The sequence below is a fragment of the Malus domestica genome, chromosome 17 (assembly GCF_042453785.1).
Source record: "Malus domestica chromosome 17, GDT2T_hap1".
NCBI lineage: Eukaryota > Viridiplantae > Streptophyta > Magnoliopsida > Rosales > Rosaceae > Malus > Malus domestica.
The window spans coordinates 25,552,065-25,570,445 of NC_091677.1; the positions used below are offsets into that span (position 1 = coordinate 25,552,065).

General features: G+C 38.5%; 1 long non-coding RNA gene and 1 pseudogene across 1 annotated transcript; both read left to right on the forward strand.

Moving 5' to 3' along the window:
• Nucleotides 1-798: 798 nt before the first annotated feature.
• On the forward strand, nucleotides 799-1,162 carry LOC139193661 (uncharacterized). Its single transcript, XR_011578015.1, has 2 exons — nucleotides 799-934; nucleotides 1,095-1,162. It is a non-coding gene; the product is annotated as an uncharacterized lncRNA (long non-coding RNA).
• An 83-nt stretch (nucleotides 1,163-1,245) lies between these two features.
• LOC103437303 (topless-related protein 1-like) lies at nucleotides 1,246-3,905 on the forward strand (annotated as a pseudogene).
• Nucleotides 3,906-18,381: the final 14,476 nt, after the last annotated feature.

The following is an 18,381-nucleotide window of genomic DNA, read 5'->3' on the forward strand; positions in this document are numbered from 1 at the left end:
AAATTGGTAGCACAGGCTTTGTAAAAACCCAAGTCCAAATCCAGTTGTAAAAACACTTTATGTGGATCACCCATGTGGACAACCAAACTGTGCGCGGGCACCATCACCTGCAAACAACCCGCTTCTTGGAATCAAACAAGGGGCGGTCAAGATGTTGTCTCTGAGTATGGAGCTTGTGTTCCTGATCTTGCAGCTTCTCGATGAGGGAAACTTCAAAGAGACTATTCATAAGTAGGACTGACTTCTGTATTTTTAATTAATGCTTTTTGTTGGCACAATAGCTGATTATGTACTGATATACTGCGTCATTAATTGCTTTTGTGCTGTAAATGCTAAATAAGGCTAAAGCAGGAATCTGGGGTTTTCTTCAACATGAAATATTTTGAGGATGAGGTGCATAATGGCAATTGGGATGAAGTTGAAGTACCTCTCTGGGTTCACTAAAGTGGAGGATAACTGCTGTTCCATGAAAATGTTTTTCAAGATAAGGAAGCAGAAGTATCTTGAGGCACTGGACAAGTAAGCTTACAATGTTTTGATTTCAGTTCAGTAATAACCTTGGTGGGTTGAATTGCATGATCGGTATTGAGGAATTATATGGTTGAATTACATGTAATGTGACTCTGTGGACTTTATAGATGATCGGTCCCAAGCCGTGGATATTCTAGTAAAGGATTTAAAGTTTTTTGCCACATTCAATTAAGAACTTTCGGAGGAAATCGCTCAGCTCTCGACATTGGAGAACTTTAGGTATGAGAATGCCATTGTATGAAGGGGGAGTGAACAACTATCCAAATACGGAGATACAAAGGTCTGCCAGGGTAATCATGTCGGTTGAACTTAAGAAACTGATTGAAGCGAATCCCTTATTCAGTGATAAATTGCAGTTCCCAAACATTAAGCGTTCGAGGCTAAAGGATTTCATTAACCAAGGGTAATTACTCTGAAACCATGACTTCAGTTATATAAAATTATGGCTTGAATTCTGTGGAAACAAAAGGAAGTCATTACTATTGTTGCAATGTCTAAATCATGTGCCTGAATCTTAATTTAGTATATGGTTCATTACTGCTTGATTCCCGCGCTGGTGTCAGGATTCTTTTATTTGTTGGGTGACCGGTGTCAGAAGTTTCCACACACCAGCAAGAATTATTTGTGCAAATTATGACCTTTCTGGTTCTTCCGATAGAGAACTAATTTTCCTTGTGTAAATTCAAGCTTAAATTGGCAGCATAAGCTTTGTAAGAACCGAAGTCCAGATATAGTTATAGAAACACTTTATGTGGACAACTGAACCGTGCGCGGACAGCATCACCTGCAAACAACCTGCTGCTTGGATCCTTACCAAAAGCTGGAGGGTATCCCCCATTAGGTGCACATGAGGTAAGTAATCTAGCTTAACTGTTGATATGCTACTTAAGCAGACACTTTGTTGTTGTTAACTTTTTGTTGATGTGCTTGGCTTTGCATTGTCAGCCTTTTCAACCTACACCAGCCCCAGTTCCAATACCCCTTGCATCTGTTACTTATCCAGCATTTCTGGAGGTGGAGGTATTGGTCTTGCTGGTCCATCAATAACAGGTAATTCTTTTGTTAATACTCAAGCTCTTAGTTTTCATTTATCATGATCCCGATAAGATGGTCCTTGATTATGGTGTTTCATGATCCCAATAAGATGGTTTTTAATTGTGGTGTTTCATTACCTTGTATAGATGCCTTGAAACATCCAAGGACTCCTCCAACTAATCCTTCTGTGGAGTACCCGTCTTGGGGATTCTGATCATGTTTCTAAAAGAACAACACCGATGGGGCTGTCTACTGAAGTATGTACATACTTGCAAAGATCAAATTTTGAATGGTGATCTCTATATTCATCCTCATTTACCTTTTATTTGTATTTGACAGTTTGTTCTTTCCTGCAGGTTAATCTCCCTGTAACATGTTGCCAGTAACATTTTCAGGACACGGTCATGGTCAAGCTTTGAATGCACCTGATGACTTGCCTAAGAATGTCACTTGGATTTTGAATCAGGGTTCATCTCTCATGAGCATGGATTTTCATGCTTCACAGCAGACTTTTCTTCTTGGTTTGTATTTTTTATGTTTTCAAGTAGCTTCTTATATTTATTTGTGTACCTTCGGGCTCTACAGCTATGTTTGCTGATTGGGTTTTTTTCCCCTTGGATTCTTGGTTATCAGAATTGACTGTTGATTGTTCTCTATGTGATGCTTCAGTTGGTACCGATATGGGGGACGTAGGCCTGTGGGAAGTTGGATCTAGGGAGCGACTCGTTTTAAGGAACTTCAAAGTATTGGATCTTAGTTCATGCTTAATGCTCCTGCAGGTCTTTACCTTTCTTTACTTGTTCATATGTGACATAAAAGTTGTGTGCACTGTATTCTTTGTGGCTGTATGAGTTGGTTGACTGAAAAGTAAATTTGTATTTGTGAAACAGGCTGCTCTAGTTAAGGATCCTGGTGTGGCTGTTGACCGTGAGATTGGCAGCCCTGATGGTGCTTTATTTGGTAAGCTTGTGCATGCTTAGGTAACTGTGGCAAATGTGATATGGCTTTTTAAATTTTTAAGGATTGAATTAGATCCTAATTATTGTATCATTTACAATACAATTATAGGTGTTGCTTACCCAAGGCACATTGTTCAAATATATTCTTATCATGGGGGTGATGATGTACGAAAGCACCTAGAGGTATATACAGAAGATGCTGTTTCAATTATTTCCACGTTTTTTTTTGTTGTCTTTTAGTTTTCTGTATTAATGGTGACTCTGAAATTACTGTCGTAGATTGATGCACATGTTGGTTGAGTAAATGATCTGGCATTCTCCCATCCCAATGAGCAGCTTTGTGTGATTACCTGTGGGGATGACAAGACCATCAAGGTTTGTTTGTTGCCTAACATGTTTGCTTGTCTCATTGCCATTGGAAGAGCGTTTTCTGTTCCTTGCTGATTTCCTTCATAAATTTAGGTGTGGGATGCTACAACCGGTGCAAAACAATATACTTTTGAAGGTCATGATGCTCCAGTTTATTCTGTCTGCCCACATTATAAGGAAAACATTCGGGTGTTGTGGTATTTTATTTTGTTTTTTCATTCTTACTAATTACAACCTGGTGTTTCTTTCTCTGGTGCCTGTCTGTCCTTGTCTTTTGGTACTCATTGTTTGCTGCTATGCTTCAGTTTATCTTGTCAACAGCACTGGATGGAAAGATAAAGGCTTGGATGTCTGACAATTTGGGATCTCGAGTTGATTATGATGCTCCTGGTCGCTGGTGCACAACCATGGCTTATAGTGCTGATGATGGTACAAGGTTAGTATACTGAGCTCAGAGTTTCCTTCTTCCTTTTGCTGGATGGGCTAACTATATAGTTATTTATTTCTTTTCGTCGTTTTTCTTTGGTGGTGGGTTGCAGGCTATTTTCATGTGGTACAAGTAAGGACGGTGAGTCATATATTGTTGAATGGAATGAAAGTGAAGGGGCTGTGGAGAGGACCTATCAAGGCTTTCGCAAGCGTTCTTTTGGTGTCGTGCAATTCAATACTACTACACACCGGTTTTTGGCTGCTGGTGATGATTTTTCTATTAAATTTTGGGACATGGACAATATTCAACTTCTGACAACTGCTGATGCTGATGGAGGCCTCCCAGTAGGTTCGTTTCCTTTTAAGTAAATTGAAATAATAGAATCTTAAATACCAGCTGCTCATCTTCTTTACCCTTCCTAATTCCTAGGCAAGCCCTCGCATCCGCCTCAACAAGGATGGCACTCTCTTAGCTGCTTCTGCCAATGAGAATGGGATTAAAGTTTTGGCAAATCAGATGGAGTGCGGTTGTTGCGAACGATTGAGAATCATCTTTCTTATGATGGGTCTGATAGACGATAATTACTCTGATCGATTGCTTCCTGATTGTCTGTGATCACTGCCTGCTGTAATCCCTGATTGTTTGTAACCCTTTGACTGATTTCCTGCAGAAATCATCTGTGAAAATACCTTCCTTATATGTATATTCTGTATACAAAGTCAACTTGTTACATTAAGGCTTTATTAGCCTATATAATGAAAGAAGATCAGAACCTGAAATCACTGAGGAATTCAACCACATAGCTGTTATGCCATAAATGTTGGATTTATTCTGATGTAATCAACTTTAAATGGTCTACAACATATAATAGGAATGTAATATTGGAGATTAATGTAGATATTGTGATTTGATTTCCTAAAGATATCAATCTTATATTAGGTGTCTTGTAATACAAGTAAGATTGATGGAGTTCTTGTTTTTATGTGATTATGATAACTAACTGATAGGCTAAAAAAGTGGGATTCGGGATTCCTTTATGGATGGAACCTTAATGCCTTAGCCAGTATAAATACTAAGGTCCCTGCAAATCCTAGATACACAACAAACGCTTCCCATAAAGTAGTTGTATCCGGCTAGGTGCTTTGTAGAAGACTTTGGTGTTGCCGCATCCTACATCATCTCCGCTTGGTATTCAATGGCTATTGCTTCACGATCAGGTCAATCAACTCTTGTTTGTGTTTTAATTATATAAACACATAAAGTTTACATGTGGTACCAGAGCCTCTGGTTATATAATTAAAACCTATTAGGTTTAATATTGGATTACATAATATTCTCATGAACTGCGTGTGTTTAATCCAAGTTGTGATTGCATATGCTTGGCAACAGCACCATGCCGGACCTCCTTGAAAACGGGATCAGTACGTTTCCGCATATAGTTGCATATACTTGGCATATTAATATGATATGCACAGCACATATTTTGCATCAGTTCCTATTTGGTCTTAGAGACCGAAATTATCAGTTAAATAAAACGATTACATAATTGGATAATCTGTTTCTACGAGTGGTGTCTCTTGAGTTCAAGTTTTGCTTCCACCGCCACCACCCTTCAAAATTTCAAACCCAAACGTGGGCCTTTATTTTAATTGAAGCGCTTAATGATGATATTGAATTAACTATAAGAAAGAAAGATTGAAATAGTTAGTTCATTATTTTATTGAATTAGTTTTAATTGGAAGACTTGGTGCTTTAGGCTTCCTATTTCAATGTTCATGTTAATGTTTTGGTTCAATTGAAATAGTCATGTGTTCTAACTTTGCGCTGGATAATTTTTTGAGATGATCAGTGAGCCCAATGAGGAGGTTCATATATGCATCGGCATATGAGATCCTGTATGAATTAGTTTTAATATGGCATGCTTTAAGTTTTCTATTTCGACTTACATGCTAATGGTTTTGGTTGAATAAATTTAGTGACAGATACAACCCCTTTCGGCTAATGTCGTTGTCAATTTTGTAAGCATATGCAAATATATACTTTTGTTCTGACCTTGCCAAGGAATATTGATGAAGCGTCTCAACTCAGCAAGCTCGATAAAGTCCTCTATCAAAGCGAATGGTGTTGATCATTATATATGTCAAAGTACGAAACAGTCGATCATACATATGGTTAGTTTTGATTATTAAGTTTTGAACTTGATAATTATAACAAAGAGAAAATATATGCTTTGAACATGATAAATTCTTATTTGCATATGAAAAGCCTACCGAGAAGCATATGTAAATATGCATAAATTATTTTACTTGTTTTTTAGACTATATTATGTCAAAATAGTCTGGGGGTTTCGGCACTAGTACATGAGTAAGTCTATTGGTCTATTTTTCATGGGTAATATAAATTCATGAAAATATTTTCAATCAGTTGTGTTACATGATAATGTGTAGGAAATATATATAGACCGAATGTAATAGCCATGTCATTGATTGTTGTTGGAAATAATCAATATGGATTAAAATTTTAAGTTTTGCAAACATGTAGTAAAATGACATATGGCATATTTCTTTTTAAGGGGATTGGATTGTCCTATATTGCTTGAGATGATCCTATGCAAAGATACAACAATATGATAAATCTGGCAGATTAGCACTAATAATGCAGTAAAATTATTGTTATGTCCAGAATATATACACTATGTACTCGTACTTGGCTATGACTGGGGATTAATTCAAGTAATGTTTAAAGTCATATTAACTCCATTAGGAATTTGCATGACTAACCAAAATTAGTTTTGTCTACAATTTTGCTTTCTTATCTCAGTATAGTCATTTAATTGTACATGACTAGTTAACTATGAAATTGATGCATAACTTGTGAATTGACTGAGAGTGACAGAAAACATTTGGTGGCAAGAACAAGAATATTATGCAAATGAATGAGGTTTGCAGTAATTATGTGACATTCTCATTTGTATTTTATCTATTTATATGAGAATTGTGGTTGGTCATGTGATTATATATATGTTTATAAAGAAGTGGTGAACATATGAAGGCATGTATTTCATTTAAAGCATATGACTAAATTGATAAGCATAAGTTTTCAAACTTGTATATAGTTTGTTAGTTTTTCCTGTGCCTAAAGAATTTAAACAATGTTTTGATCAGTCAATCGTTTTGTGCCGTAAGGGGATAAGAAAATAAATTATTCAAGGCTAATATATGGAGTCTTGTACTACGGAAAGAAAGGCACAAAAAAGAACCCGTTTGACTTAAGAAAGCATTTAGGTGATATCACAATTTGGCTTTTGAATTAAAGCGATGGTATTGTTTAAAGTGTTTCTATTTTGAATCTATTAGCTCCATCACGTTCTCTCATACGTATTGACATCCTTGTGGTGGAAGAATGATATTACAGTTCTTATACAACTTGTTCTATATGTTATTAATCTCTTTCAAGTATGTTGTCAGGTTTCTTGAGATTAATTGAATATCGAATGGAGTGATGAAGGAGATTATTAAATTAAAGCTATTTGTTGGCAAGACTTGAAGCTTGAATCAGGTTATCATAATTTTGTCACTTACAGCTAATTAATCCATGTGACGTTTGTATTGTTTCAGGCTGGAGATGATCAATGTCTTGTCAACTAAGCAAGCTGTAGTGGCTTAGTTGATGCTGGGACTGTGGTTTTAAGTTACTTCGATCAACATTGCATCTTAATTAGAATAAAAGGGATAATCTTCTTGCCCATAGGTGTGGATTGTTTCCCTTGTTTTAATTAAGATGGCATAGTATGGGTTTTCTTTCCCAGGAGTTTGTGAAAACTTCATCTTGCTCGTAGGTGTTGAAGTTTTTTTATGAAGGTAACTCTTGTGACATATAATTCAGTACTAGAAACTATTTAATTTGCTTGCCCGTAGGTGTAAATTAATCTAGTTTCATGAAGTTTATTGGAGATAAAGTTCCATGCCATTAGTTACAAAATCCCACTATGAGCCCCATAATAGGTTGTGGTTTTAAGGCATGGAAATCAGTTGCATCATGACGTATTTTGTGTCTCTTCATGAGACTTGTTGATACAAAGTATTGGACCCATGAAGGTTAATCAAGGATTGCTACGGTACACATTATTTAAGTCTTATGCTTGTAAATCTTTTCAATTTGAAGTATGATGTCATTTTAGATGATGAAATTTGACTACTAGAGTTTCCTTTGGACATCGAAATTGAAATGATATGAAATTGAATTTGTTATGGATGTATAAATTCGTGATAGATGCACATAATTGTTTCTGGCAGATTGCGTGTCTTGATTTAAATCGGTTGAATAACACGTCTAATGGTCACCAAATGACCTGAATTTTTGATATGTTCAACATATATATATATATATATCTAATATGTGTCTAAAAAGTTTTGTAAATTTTTTCCGTGTATTGTAATTCTGGTGAATTTACTAGTAACCCATGCTCGTATAGACAGTTTTGCTGGTAGATTGTTTTTATCTTTTGAGACGTCACTTTAGACAACTATTTTGACCTAAACGGCTCTATATTTTTATTTTATGAAGATTAGTATGTCTATTTTGATCTATAAAATTTTGGTAGCAATTAAGCTTGTAAATTAATTATGATAAATTCTAAAGTAAGTGTAACTCATTGCTGAAATTCTATTTGATAACTTTATGTTGGTTGTGATGTCTAAAATATGAAGCAAATTTGTTTAGGTACATCCTTGAAAGAATATATGAATGAGTGTTTGCCCAAGTGGGAGAATTAGTGAAAGAAAATTGGGCTTCACACTCATTAACTTATTTGCAATAAGTGTATAAACTCTAAAAGTTTAGTGGGAGTTGTTCTAAAGTTTTGAGCATTAAGTGGACTTGCATAAATCTATTAAAGTGTTATTCTATCTTCCATGAATATGTGTTTTGGTTGATGAAATTAGAATTATGTCATGACTCGAATGACAATAATATGTTTAAGTTGCAGAATGAGTACTTGGTGTATGTGTATATTTTTACTTGCAATCATTTGGATGCCTTGATTGGTTATTTGTTAATCTTTAGAAAGATTTTTGAGGCTCATGGGGACTTAGCACAAATATGGAATTATTAATGCAAATAAGATGGTTGTGGGATGCATGGTTTTGTATAAACAGTGATGAATGTCTTAGTTTTACCTTTCATTGAGATTATGCTATTTAAGGTGTTAAGGAAAGGTTAAAGACAATTTTGTAGTGATATGCATTCATTGACTAAGTAAGGGTGTTCCCACAAGCATATTTCAAAAGTATGATTTAAGTAGTGATTTGCAAATTAAGTGACGATGTTGCAAATTAAGTGACGATGTTGCAAATCAATGGGAGCTTGAGTTTCATGTAATTAATGCCTTACATTTGCAGATGACCTAAAAGGTATGTATGGTTGATTGAATCCATTTATTCAGTTTAATCTCCAGTTGGATTCATGTAGTCACATGTTTATGTGTTGATCAATTATCAGATGACGATATATCTGATATCCAGTTAAGCAAATTGCATTTTAAGTCATAAAAGAATGGTTAATCTTCTTGCTCATAGGTGTGGATTAATTCTTTTGGTTTGACTTAAAATGGCATGACATGATTTATATGTTGTATTAATTGTGAGGGTTTTTTCATCTTGCTCATAAGTGTTGAAAATTTTCTCACGAAAGTAATTGATATGGTATATAAACCAGTGTCAAAAACATGTTAATTCATCTTGCTCGTAGGTGTTGAATTAATTATGTTTTATGAAGTTTTGCTTGCAACTGCAGTAGAAGTTTGCATTAAAGAGGACCTGAAATGATAAAAGTTGAGACACATTCATGTAATTAAAGTTCATCTTTGCAATCATAATTTGACTGTGTTTCATGTGGATGAGGATTTTAGCATGTGTGATTATGAAGGTTTTGGGTTGTGTCAACCTTACAACCTTGTTAGTTCCATGTTAAAAGACTTATTTGAGAGAAACTTGTATCAAGGATAGGATGTTATCACAACTACATGGCCATTAAAGTGACATTAATCTCCAATTTCAAGAATAAATATACATATTATATGTGTAGACCAGTGGGAGAATGTTGGATTTATTCCGATGTAAATCAACCTTAAATGGTCTACAACATATAATAGGAATGTAATATTGGAGATTAATGTAGATATTGTGATTTGATTTCCTAAAGATATCAATCTTATATTAGGTGTCTTGTAATACAAGTAAGATTGATGGAGTCCTTGTTTTTATGTGATTATGATAACTAACTGATAGGCTAAAAAAGTGGGATTTTGGATTCCTTTATGGATGGAACCGTAATGCCTTAGTCAGTATAAATACTAAGGTCCCTGCAAACCCTAGATACACAACAAATGCTTCCCATAAAGTAGTTGTATCCGGCTAGGTGCTTTGTAGAAGACTTTGGTGTTGCCGCATTCTACATCATCTCTGCTTGGTATTCAATGGCTATTGCTTCACGATCAGGTCAGTCAACTCTTATTTGTGTTTTAATTATATAACCACATAAAGTTTACAATAAACTCCATGAAGTAAAATCAATGTTTACAGGCACAAGTGCTGCTGAACGAGGATTTACTGTTTTCTGATTTTCTACAGTTATTTTATTTTATTTTTGTTTAATCAAAGGATATAGAGAGATATATTGATGAGGAACCAGGATCCTCTCCTGAGCAGTTCCCTAAGGATTCTAGGGATCCCGCAATCATGTCCGTTCATCGTATATCGTGCGATCAGAAATTTTTTAAAATTTAAATTTTAAAATTTAAATATGAATAGTACCTAACGGAAACTGACCGCACGATATAAAATGAACGGACAAGATTACGGGATCCCTAAGGAACTGCTCAGGAGAGCATCCTGGTTCATTGATGAGGGAAAGAAGATTACAAAAGGGGAGCAGTCACTGCTCAGAATTACAATTTTCTACAGTTCAAAGGGTGATGAGAATGAATTTGAAGTGCGTCAGCATCTAGAGAAGAATCAATTTTCAATGATCCAACTACGTCTAATAGCGAATAAGAGTCACTTATGAGCGACTAAAAGTCGTCATCAAACAAAGTTGGCCAAAAGCACAGGGGTGGATGACAACGAAGTCCTTCAAATCAATGTAGAAATAAAGTTAGAGAATAGAAAAATTTAGAGAAAGTGGATGTAGAAATAAAGTTAAGAGAATAGAAAATTTTAGAGAGTGGGAATAAGGGATGAACAAGGAAATGGAGTCTTTAGTATTGAAAACCAAGAAATGATTGGACTTAGTGACCACAAGGAACTTGTCATTGACCTTTACTTACAAGTGAAAGGTATTAGGTTTGAATTTCGTAGATGACAAATTTGATATCACATTAGGTTGTTATTTATGTGGCTTAACCGAGCATTCTCTTCCCTTAGTGTAAAATATACCGTTGTCCAAAAAAAACAAATACGAAAAATCAAACAGAGGATAGGGGTTTTGTGGGTGTGGCAGTGGGTCTTCGCTAGGGTTTTTCTTCGCAGACCCTAACAGAGAGAAAAATCATGTTGAAAGAAACTTTTCCATTCAGATTTTTCTTTTTTTCTTAAGATAATTAAAATCATTTTACTATATTATTCTTTGTTTGTCCAAATATAATTAGTTTTTCTAAATTCAACAGATTTTCAAAATTTTTGTGACCATAATTATAATATTTAAATATGGGTTATTGGCCCAAAAAAATAATTCGGTTGACCAAAGTTTTTTATGTTTTTATTATTGGCCAGTCTTGCTGTTTTAAGAACAACATTAAGAATAACTGAGGATCTCATTATCATGACCGTTCATTGTACATCGTGCAGTTAGAAATCATTTTAAAATTAAATATAAATAGTATCTAACGAAAACTAATCGCACGATGTATGATGAACGATTACGATCACAGAATCTCTAGGATCCCTAGGAAAAAGAATATTGTTTTCCAAAATCAAATATGTTCTGTGACTAAATGAAATGCAAATTACTATATAGTAATGCTGAAGTGAAAAAACACTGTTCATTAACAGTGTTTTCATGAAAACGCCCTTCGTTTTTTCTGTTTTTCTATGCTTTTTCTAATGTTGAACAGTATGTTCATAAAATTGCCCTTAGTCACCTCTTGGCTGAGTGCTCACACGTGTTAAGGGGGACAGGTGGAATCTTTATCAGCGTAGAAATCGCAATTCTCTTCGATTTCTTTATTTTACTTGCGAACTAACAAATGTGCTTTCGTTTCATTTTTAGAATGAAAATTTGAATTTTGTGCGTGTTGAACATTGCAGCTCGTATACGTGGTCCAAATGTAAGTTATTTTGTTCCTCCCCTTTTCACGTCTTATCAGTAACCTTAAAATTCTCTGGGTTCACTGTGTTCTTCGTGGTTGATACTTTTCAACTCTCTTTCCATCTTTTCTTTTCCTTCCCATCACGCCTTCTCTTTTTCTCCATAGTGCTTGAATTTTGTTAGAACCGGATTTCAGTTTAGATTCTATAACCCTATGTTAGTAAGTTTAGATTCTATAACTCCGCCTATGTCTTACATGGCCGGTCCCAAGCCCGGGTAAAGGAGGAGGGGGAGGGCGTCAGGTAGTCGACAGCCGGCACTCCATGATCACGTCGAATCCTTATGAAAATGAATCCAGAACAAAATCGCGCTAAAGCTAGGGCGTCACCCGTAAGTGGCGCGCTGTGTGACCCAAGCACAGTGATAAGTGAGCAAGGGTCGCTGTATCTCCATCGGCACCCGGATGCAGTGTTAAATGAGCAAGGGGGCCATAGAAACTTCTTTTCGAACGACTCCACTCAAAGTTGTTTGGGAGCATATGCTCCTATCAACTTTACCCGGGACACACAAAAGAAGTACTTTGATCCTATTAGACGGGGGAGGGTGAAGAAGCTAGGACAGAAGGGTAGAGTTCAAGAGAGCAAAATGCGTTTAGGAACGTGGAATATAGGAACCTTAACGGGAAAATCTATGGAAGTAGTGGAAGTTATGGTGAGGAGAAGGATAAATATTATGTGCCTACAAGAAACTAAGTGGGTTGGTAGTAAGGCAAAGGATCTAGAAAACTCAGGGTTTAAACTTTGGTATTCGGGCACACATAGAACGAGAAACGGTGTTGGCATCATCGTGGACAAGACCTTGGTACAAGATGTTGTAGATGTCAAGAGGGTAGGAGATAGAATCATGGCAATCAAGATTGTAATAGGACAAGAACTTATCAATGTGATTAGTGCGTACGCACCTCAAGTAGGGTTGGATACGAGTTCGAAGGAGAAATTTTGGGAAGATCTTGGAGACTTGGTGCAAGGAATTGCTCAGACGGAGAAGTTATTTATAGGAGGAGATTTAAATGGACACGTGGGCAGGGAGACAGGCAACTATGGAGGTTTTCATGGTGGCCATGGTTTTGGGGAGAGAAACGAGGATGGGGAAGCTATCTTGGATTTTGCAATGGCATATGATCTCTTCTTAGCCAACACCTTCTTTAAGAAGAGAGAAGAACATGTGATCACCTACAAGAGTGGGTCGTCAAAAACACAAATAGATTTTCTTCTAATGAGGAAAGGGGATCGTATAACCTGTAAGGATTGCAAAGTTATACCAGGAGAGAGCGTGGCTAATCAACATCGCTTGTTGGTGATGGATGTACATATCAAAAGAGTAAGACAAAAGAACAAGACTTGGAAGTGCCCAAGGACTAGATGGTGGAATCTAAAAGAAGAAAAACAAGCCATTTTCAAAGAGAAGGTAATCACCCAATGTGTGTGGGATAGAGAGGGGGAAGCTAGCCAAATGTGGGATTCCATGGCTAGTTGTATCCGAAAAGTAGCAAAAGAGGTATTAGGAGAGTCCAAGGGCTTTGCCCCACACCAAAAGGAATCTTGGTGGTGGAATGAGGAGGTACAAACAAAGGTGACGGCTAAGAAGGAATGTTGTAAAGCCTTATACAAGGAGAGGACCGATGAAAATGGTGAAAGGTATAGAAAAGCGAAGCAAGAGGCGAAGAAAGCTGTCAGAGAAGCTAAGTTAGCGGCTTACAACGATATATATAAACGACTAGATACCAAAGAAGGAGAGTTGGATATCTATAAACTATCTAGAGCAAGGGAAAAGAAGACAAGGGACCTAAACCAAGTGAGGTGCATCAAGGATGAGGATGGAAAGGTTCTTGCTACAGAGAACGCGGTTAAAGACAGATGGAGAGGTTATTTTCATAATCTCTTCAATGCAGGACATGAAATGAGTGCTTCTTTAGGGGAGTTGAGTAACTCAGAAGAGTGTAGAAACTACTCTTTTTATCGTCGAATCCGGAAGGAAGAAGTGGTTGTAGCTTTGAAGAAGATGAAGCATAAAAAAGCAATAGGCCCAGACGATATACCAATCGAAGTGTGGAAACTTTTGGGAGAGACAGGTATAACATGGCTCACTGACCTTTTCAATAGGATTTTGAAAACGAAGAAGATGCCAAATGAGTGGCGAACGAGCACTTTGGTGCCTATCTACAAGAATAAGGGCGACGTACAAAATTGCATGAACTATAGGGGTATTAAGCTAATGAGTCATACAATGAAGCTCTGGGAGAGAGTCATTGAGCATAGATTGAGGCAAGAGACACGGGTTTCGGACAACCAATTCGGGTTCATGCCAGGGCGCTCAACCATGGAGGCAATCTATCTCTTACGAAGATTGATGGAAAGATATAGAGATGGGAAAAAGGATTTACACATGGTCTTTATAGATTTGGAAAAAGCGTATGATAGGGTCCCAAGAGACATTCTTTGGAGGATTTTAGAGAAGAAAAGAGTACGAGTAGCATATATCCAAGCTATAAAGGATATGTATGAAGGAGCAAAGACTGCCGTAAGAACTCATGAAGGACAAACCGAAAGCTTTCCCATAACTGTAGGATTACATCAAGGCTCATCCTTAAGTCCTTACCTTTTTGCGTTGGTAATGGATGAGTTAACAGGACATATTCAAGATGATATTCCTTGGTGTATGCTATTCGCAGACGATATAGTGTTGATAGATGAAACTCAGGAAGGGGTAAATGCAAAGCTTAACCTTTGGAGAGAAGTGTTGGAATCTAAAGGTCTTCGCCTAAGCCGATCAAAGACAGAATATATGGAGTGCAAGTTCAGTGCAAATGGAGGCCAAAACGAGTTAGGGGTGAGGATCGGAGATCAAGAAATACCAAAGAGCGACCGTTTTCGTTACCTAGGATCTATCTTGCAAAAAAACGGAGAATTAGATGGAGATCTCAACCATAGAATACAAGCTGGATGGATGAAGTGGAAGAGTGCATCCGGCATGTTATGTGACCGCCGTATGCCACTGAAGCTCAAGGGAAAATTTTATAGGACGGCAATAAGGCCGGCGATGCTGTATGGCACAGAATGTTGGGCGGTGAAACATCAACACGTACACAAAATGGGTGTAGTGGAGATGAGGATGCTTCGTTGGATGTGTGGGCACACGAGAAAGGATAAGATTAGGAATGAGGATATCCGGGGTAAAGTAGGAGTAGCCGAAATTGAAGGAAAGATGAGAGAAAATCGGTTACGGTGGTTTGGACATGTGCAAAGAAGGCCTACTGACGCTCCGATTAGAAGATGCGACTATGGGACAGAGGTTCAGAGCCGAAGGGGTAGAGGAAGACCTAGGAAAACTTTGGAAGAGACTCTAAGAAAAGACTTAGAGTACTTGGATCTAACGAAGGACATGACACAGGATCGAGCACAATGGCGTTCTAAGATTCATATAGCCGATCCCACTCAGTGACTTGGATTTTCCAAGTCTCCAACCGAGAAGTTTTCCTCACTCGGGAAATTAAGGGAACACTACCCCAACCTACATGCTCCACTCAGAAAGCTTCAACATACAAGCTTCAACAAAAGAAAATTCAAAGAACTTAGCGAAGAAGGCTTTGGTGTATTTAACACAATACGTTGAAATGAAGGAAAGCTTATTTATTGATATCCCCGATAAGCTACAAATATGTACATATACATGAGTCAAAATAAACACACAAGAGGGAGCCTTCACAAAGGTTGCTTAGGAGAAGTCTCAGTAGTCGGTAGAGCCCCAGAAAGAGAAGGCACCGGAGGGGGATCATTTGGAGCCTCAGTACTGGACAGAACCCTAGAAGGAGGAGGCATCAGAGGTTGATCATTTGGAGCTTCATTACGCGGTACAGCCCCAGAAGACGAAGGCAATAAATGCCTTTGGAACAAACCCACAAATCTCTGATGATCAAGTAAAACCTGACCATCAGTTTCCTTCATCTGGTCAAGCTTCCTCTTCATGTTTGTAGCATAGTCATGTGCGAGCCGGTGCAACTGTTTATTCTCATGCTTGAGCCCTCTAATCTCCTGTTTGAGACTCATCACTTCAGCCGCCAATGATTCAACTTGGCGGGTTCGAGCAAATAGGCGTTGGGCCATATTAGACACAGAACCTGCACACTGAACACTGAGAGCCAGCGAATCCTTAACAGCTAACTCATCAGACCGTTTGGAAAGTAGTCTGTTATCTTTGGGAGTGAGAAGGTTCCTGGCCACCACCGCAGCGGTCATATCATTCTTCATCACGGAATCCCCAACGGTAAGAGGACCAGTAAGGGAGACGAAGGATGGGCGCCATATGTTGTCTGGAGAAGGCGGGGCTGCCTCTTCAACAAGGTTCAAGTCAAAACGACGGTCGGAGGGGCCAGACATTTTCAAAGGTGTTGAAGAGAGAAGAGGTCGGACAAATCAAGATCTTAGAAGTGCAAGAATGAAGCTTCTACTGGTGGAGATTCAAGTGTGCTTTGGAACTTAATGCCAGCCCCTATAAAAATCTGCACTCGACGGAGCTTCAGAAATCGAAGAGGCGCCTGCTCAGAAATCGAAGAGGCGTTTGCTTTCTCAAAAGCTGGGCTGCTTAGAGATCACGAGGGTTGATCTCAGAAATCGAAAAGGCGTTTGCTTTCTCAAAAGTTGGGCTGCTCAAAGACCTCGAAGGCTGATCTCAGAAATCGAAGAGGCGCTCGCTTTCTCAAAAGCTGGGCTCCCCAGAGACCACGAGGGCCGATCTCAGAAATCGAAGAGGCACCTACTTTTCCAGCCTTGTCAGCACCTGTCACACGCACACTCAGCTTTGCGGAAATTATGGGCAGTCTGTCGAAGACTTCTGGGGAAGTAGAAAACACATGAATCTTACTGTTCAATCACCCACTTCCCACACGCAACAATAGCTCATGGGTACCACAGATAACTTTGCCAAAGTTCTCTGCCAAAGTTGAGCACGTGAAGCTTGCAGCTCCCACTACATCGCTCTGACCAAGAAGGGTAAAAGAATAGCAAAGAAACAGCACTAACAAAGTTTATACCCATAAATTTTGAAGGTCTAGCTACCATATTATTACCCACAAGGGTAAAGGAATAGTACCACTGCTGGATAATTGGAAAGTCCCTGTGTGTCAACCTCTGTGCTTCGTGGCAAGGTAGACTAGCAAACATGCCCAACCTTTACTCACATTCGAGAAAACACTCCCAATAAGATTGCTTGCTCCAAAATCGAAGAGGCACCGTCCTCCGAATCTCGAGAGCCAGACTCCCAACATGACTACTTTCTTAAAAATCGAAGAGAGGGTAAAGGAACAGTACCATTGCTGGATAATTGGAAAGTCCCTGTTGCTTCGTGGCAAGGTAGACTAGCAAACATGCCCAACCTTTACTCACATTCGAGAAAATACTCCTAACAAGATTGCTTGCTCCAAAATCGAAGAGGCACCGCCCTCCGAATCTCGAGAGCCAGACTCCCAACATGATTACTTTCTCAAAAATCGAAGAGACACTGCTCCCCGAATCTTCGAGAGCCAGACCCCCAGCATGATTGCTTTCTCAAAAATCGATGAGGCATCGTTCTCCGAATCAATCGAAGAGGCGCTCGCTTTCTCAAAAGCTGGGCTGCTTAGAGACCACGAGGGCCGATCTCAGAAATCGAAGAGGCACCTACTTTTCTAGCCTTGTCAGCACCTGTTACACGCACACTCAGCTTTGCAGAAATTATGGGCATTCTGTCGAAGACTTCTGGTGAAGTAGAAAGCACATGAATCTTACTGTTCAATCACCCACTTCCCACACGCAACAATAGCTCATGGGTACCACAGATAATTTTGCCAAAGTTCTCTGCCAAAGTTGAGCACGTGAAGCTTGCAACTCCCACTACATCGCTCTGACCAAGAAAGGTAAAAGAATAGCAAAGAAACAGCACTAACAAAGTTTAGACACATAAATTTTGAAGGTCTAGCTACCATATTATTACCCACAAGGGTAAAGGAACAGTACCACTGCTGGATAATTGGAAAGTCCCTGTTTGTCAACCTATGTGCTTCGTGGCAAGGTAGACTAGCAAACATGCCCAACCTTTACTCACATTCGAGAAAACACTCCCAACAAGATTGCTTGCTCCAAAATCGAAGAGACACCGTCCTCCGAATCTCGAGAGCCAGACTCCCAACATGACTACTTTCTCAAAATCGAAGAGAGGGTAAAGGAACAGTACCATTGCTGGATAATTGGAAAGTCCCTGTGTGTCAACCTTTGTGCTTCGTGGCAAGGTAGACTAGCAAACATGCCCAACCTTTACTCACATTCGAGACAACACTCCCATCAGATTGCTTGCTCCAAAATCGAAGAGGCACCGCCCTCCGAATCTCGAGAGCCAAACTCCCAACATGATTACTTTCTCAAAAATCGAAGAGACACTGCTCTCCGAATCTCGAGAGCCAGACCCCCAGCATGATTGCTTTCTCAAAAATCGAAGAGGCATCGTTCTCCGAATCTCGAGAGCCAGATACCACAGACCACTTTTTCAAAGTGCTCTGACAGAGTTAAAACATGTGAAACTGGCAGCTCCCACTACCGTGCTATGACCAAGCAGGGTAAAGGAATAACATTACTACTTCTTAGGGAGACTCCTATATATGTCGACCTCCATCCCCAACAGACAGGCAGACCTGCAAAAATGCTCAACCCTTCATCATATCTG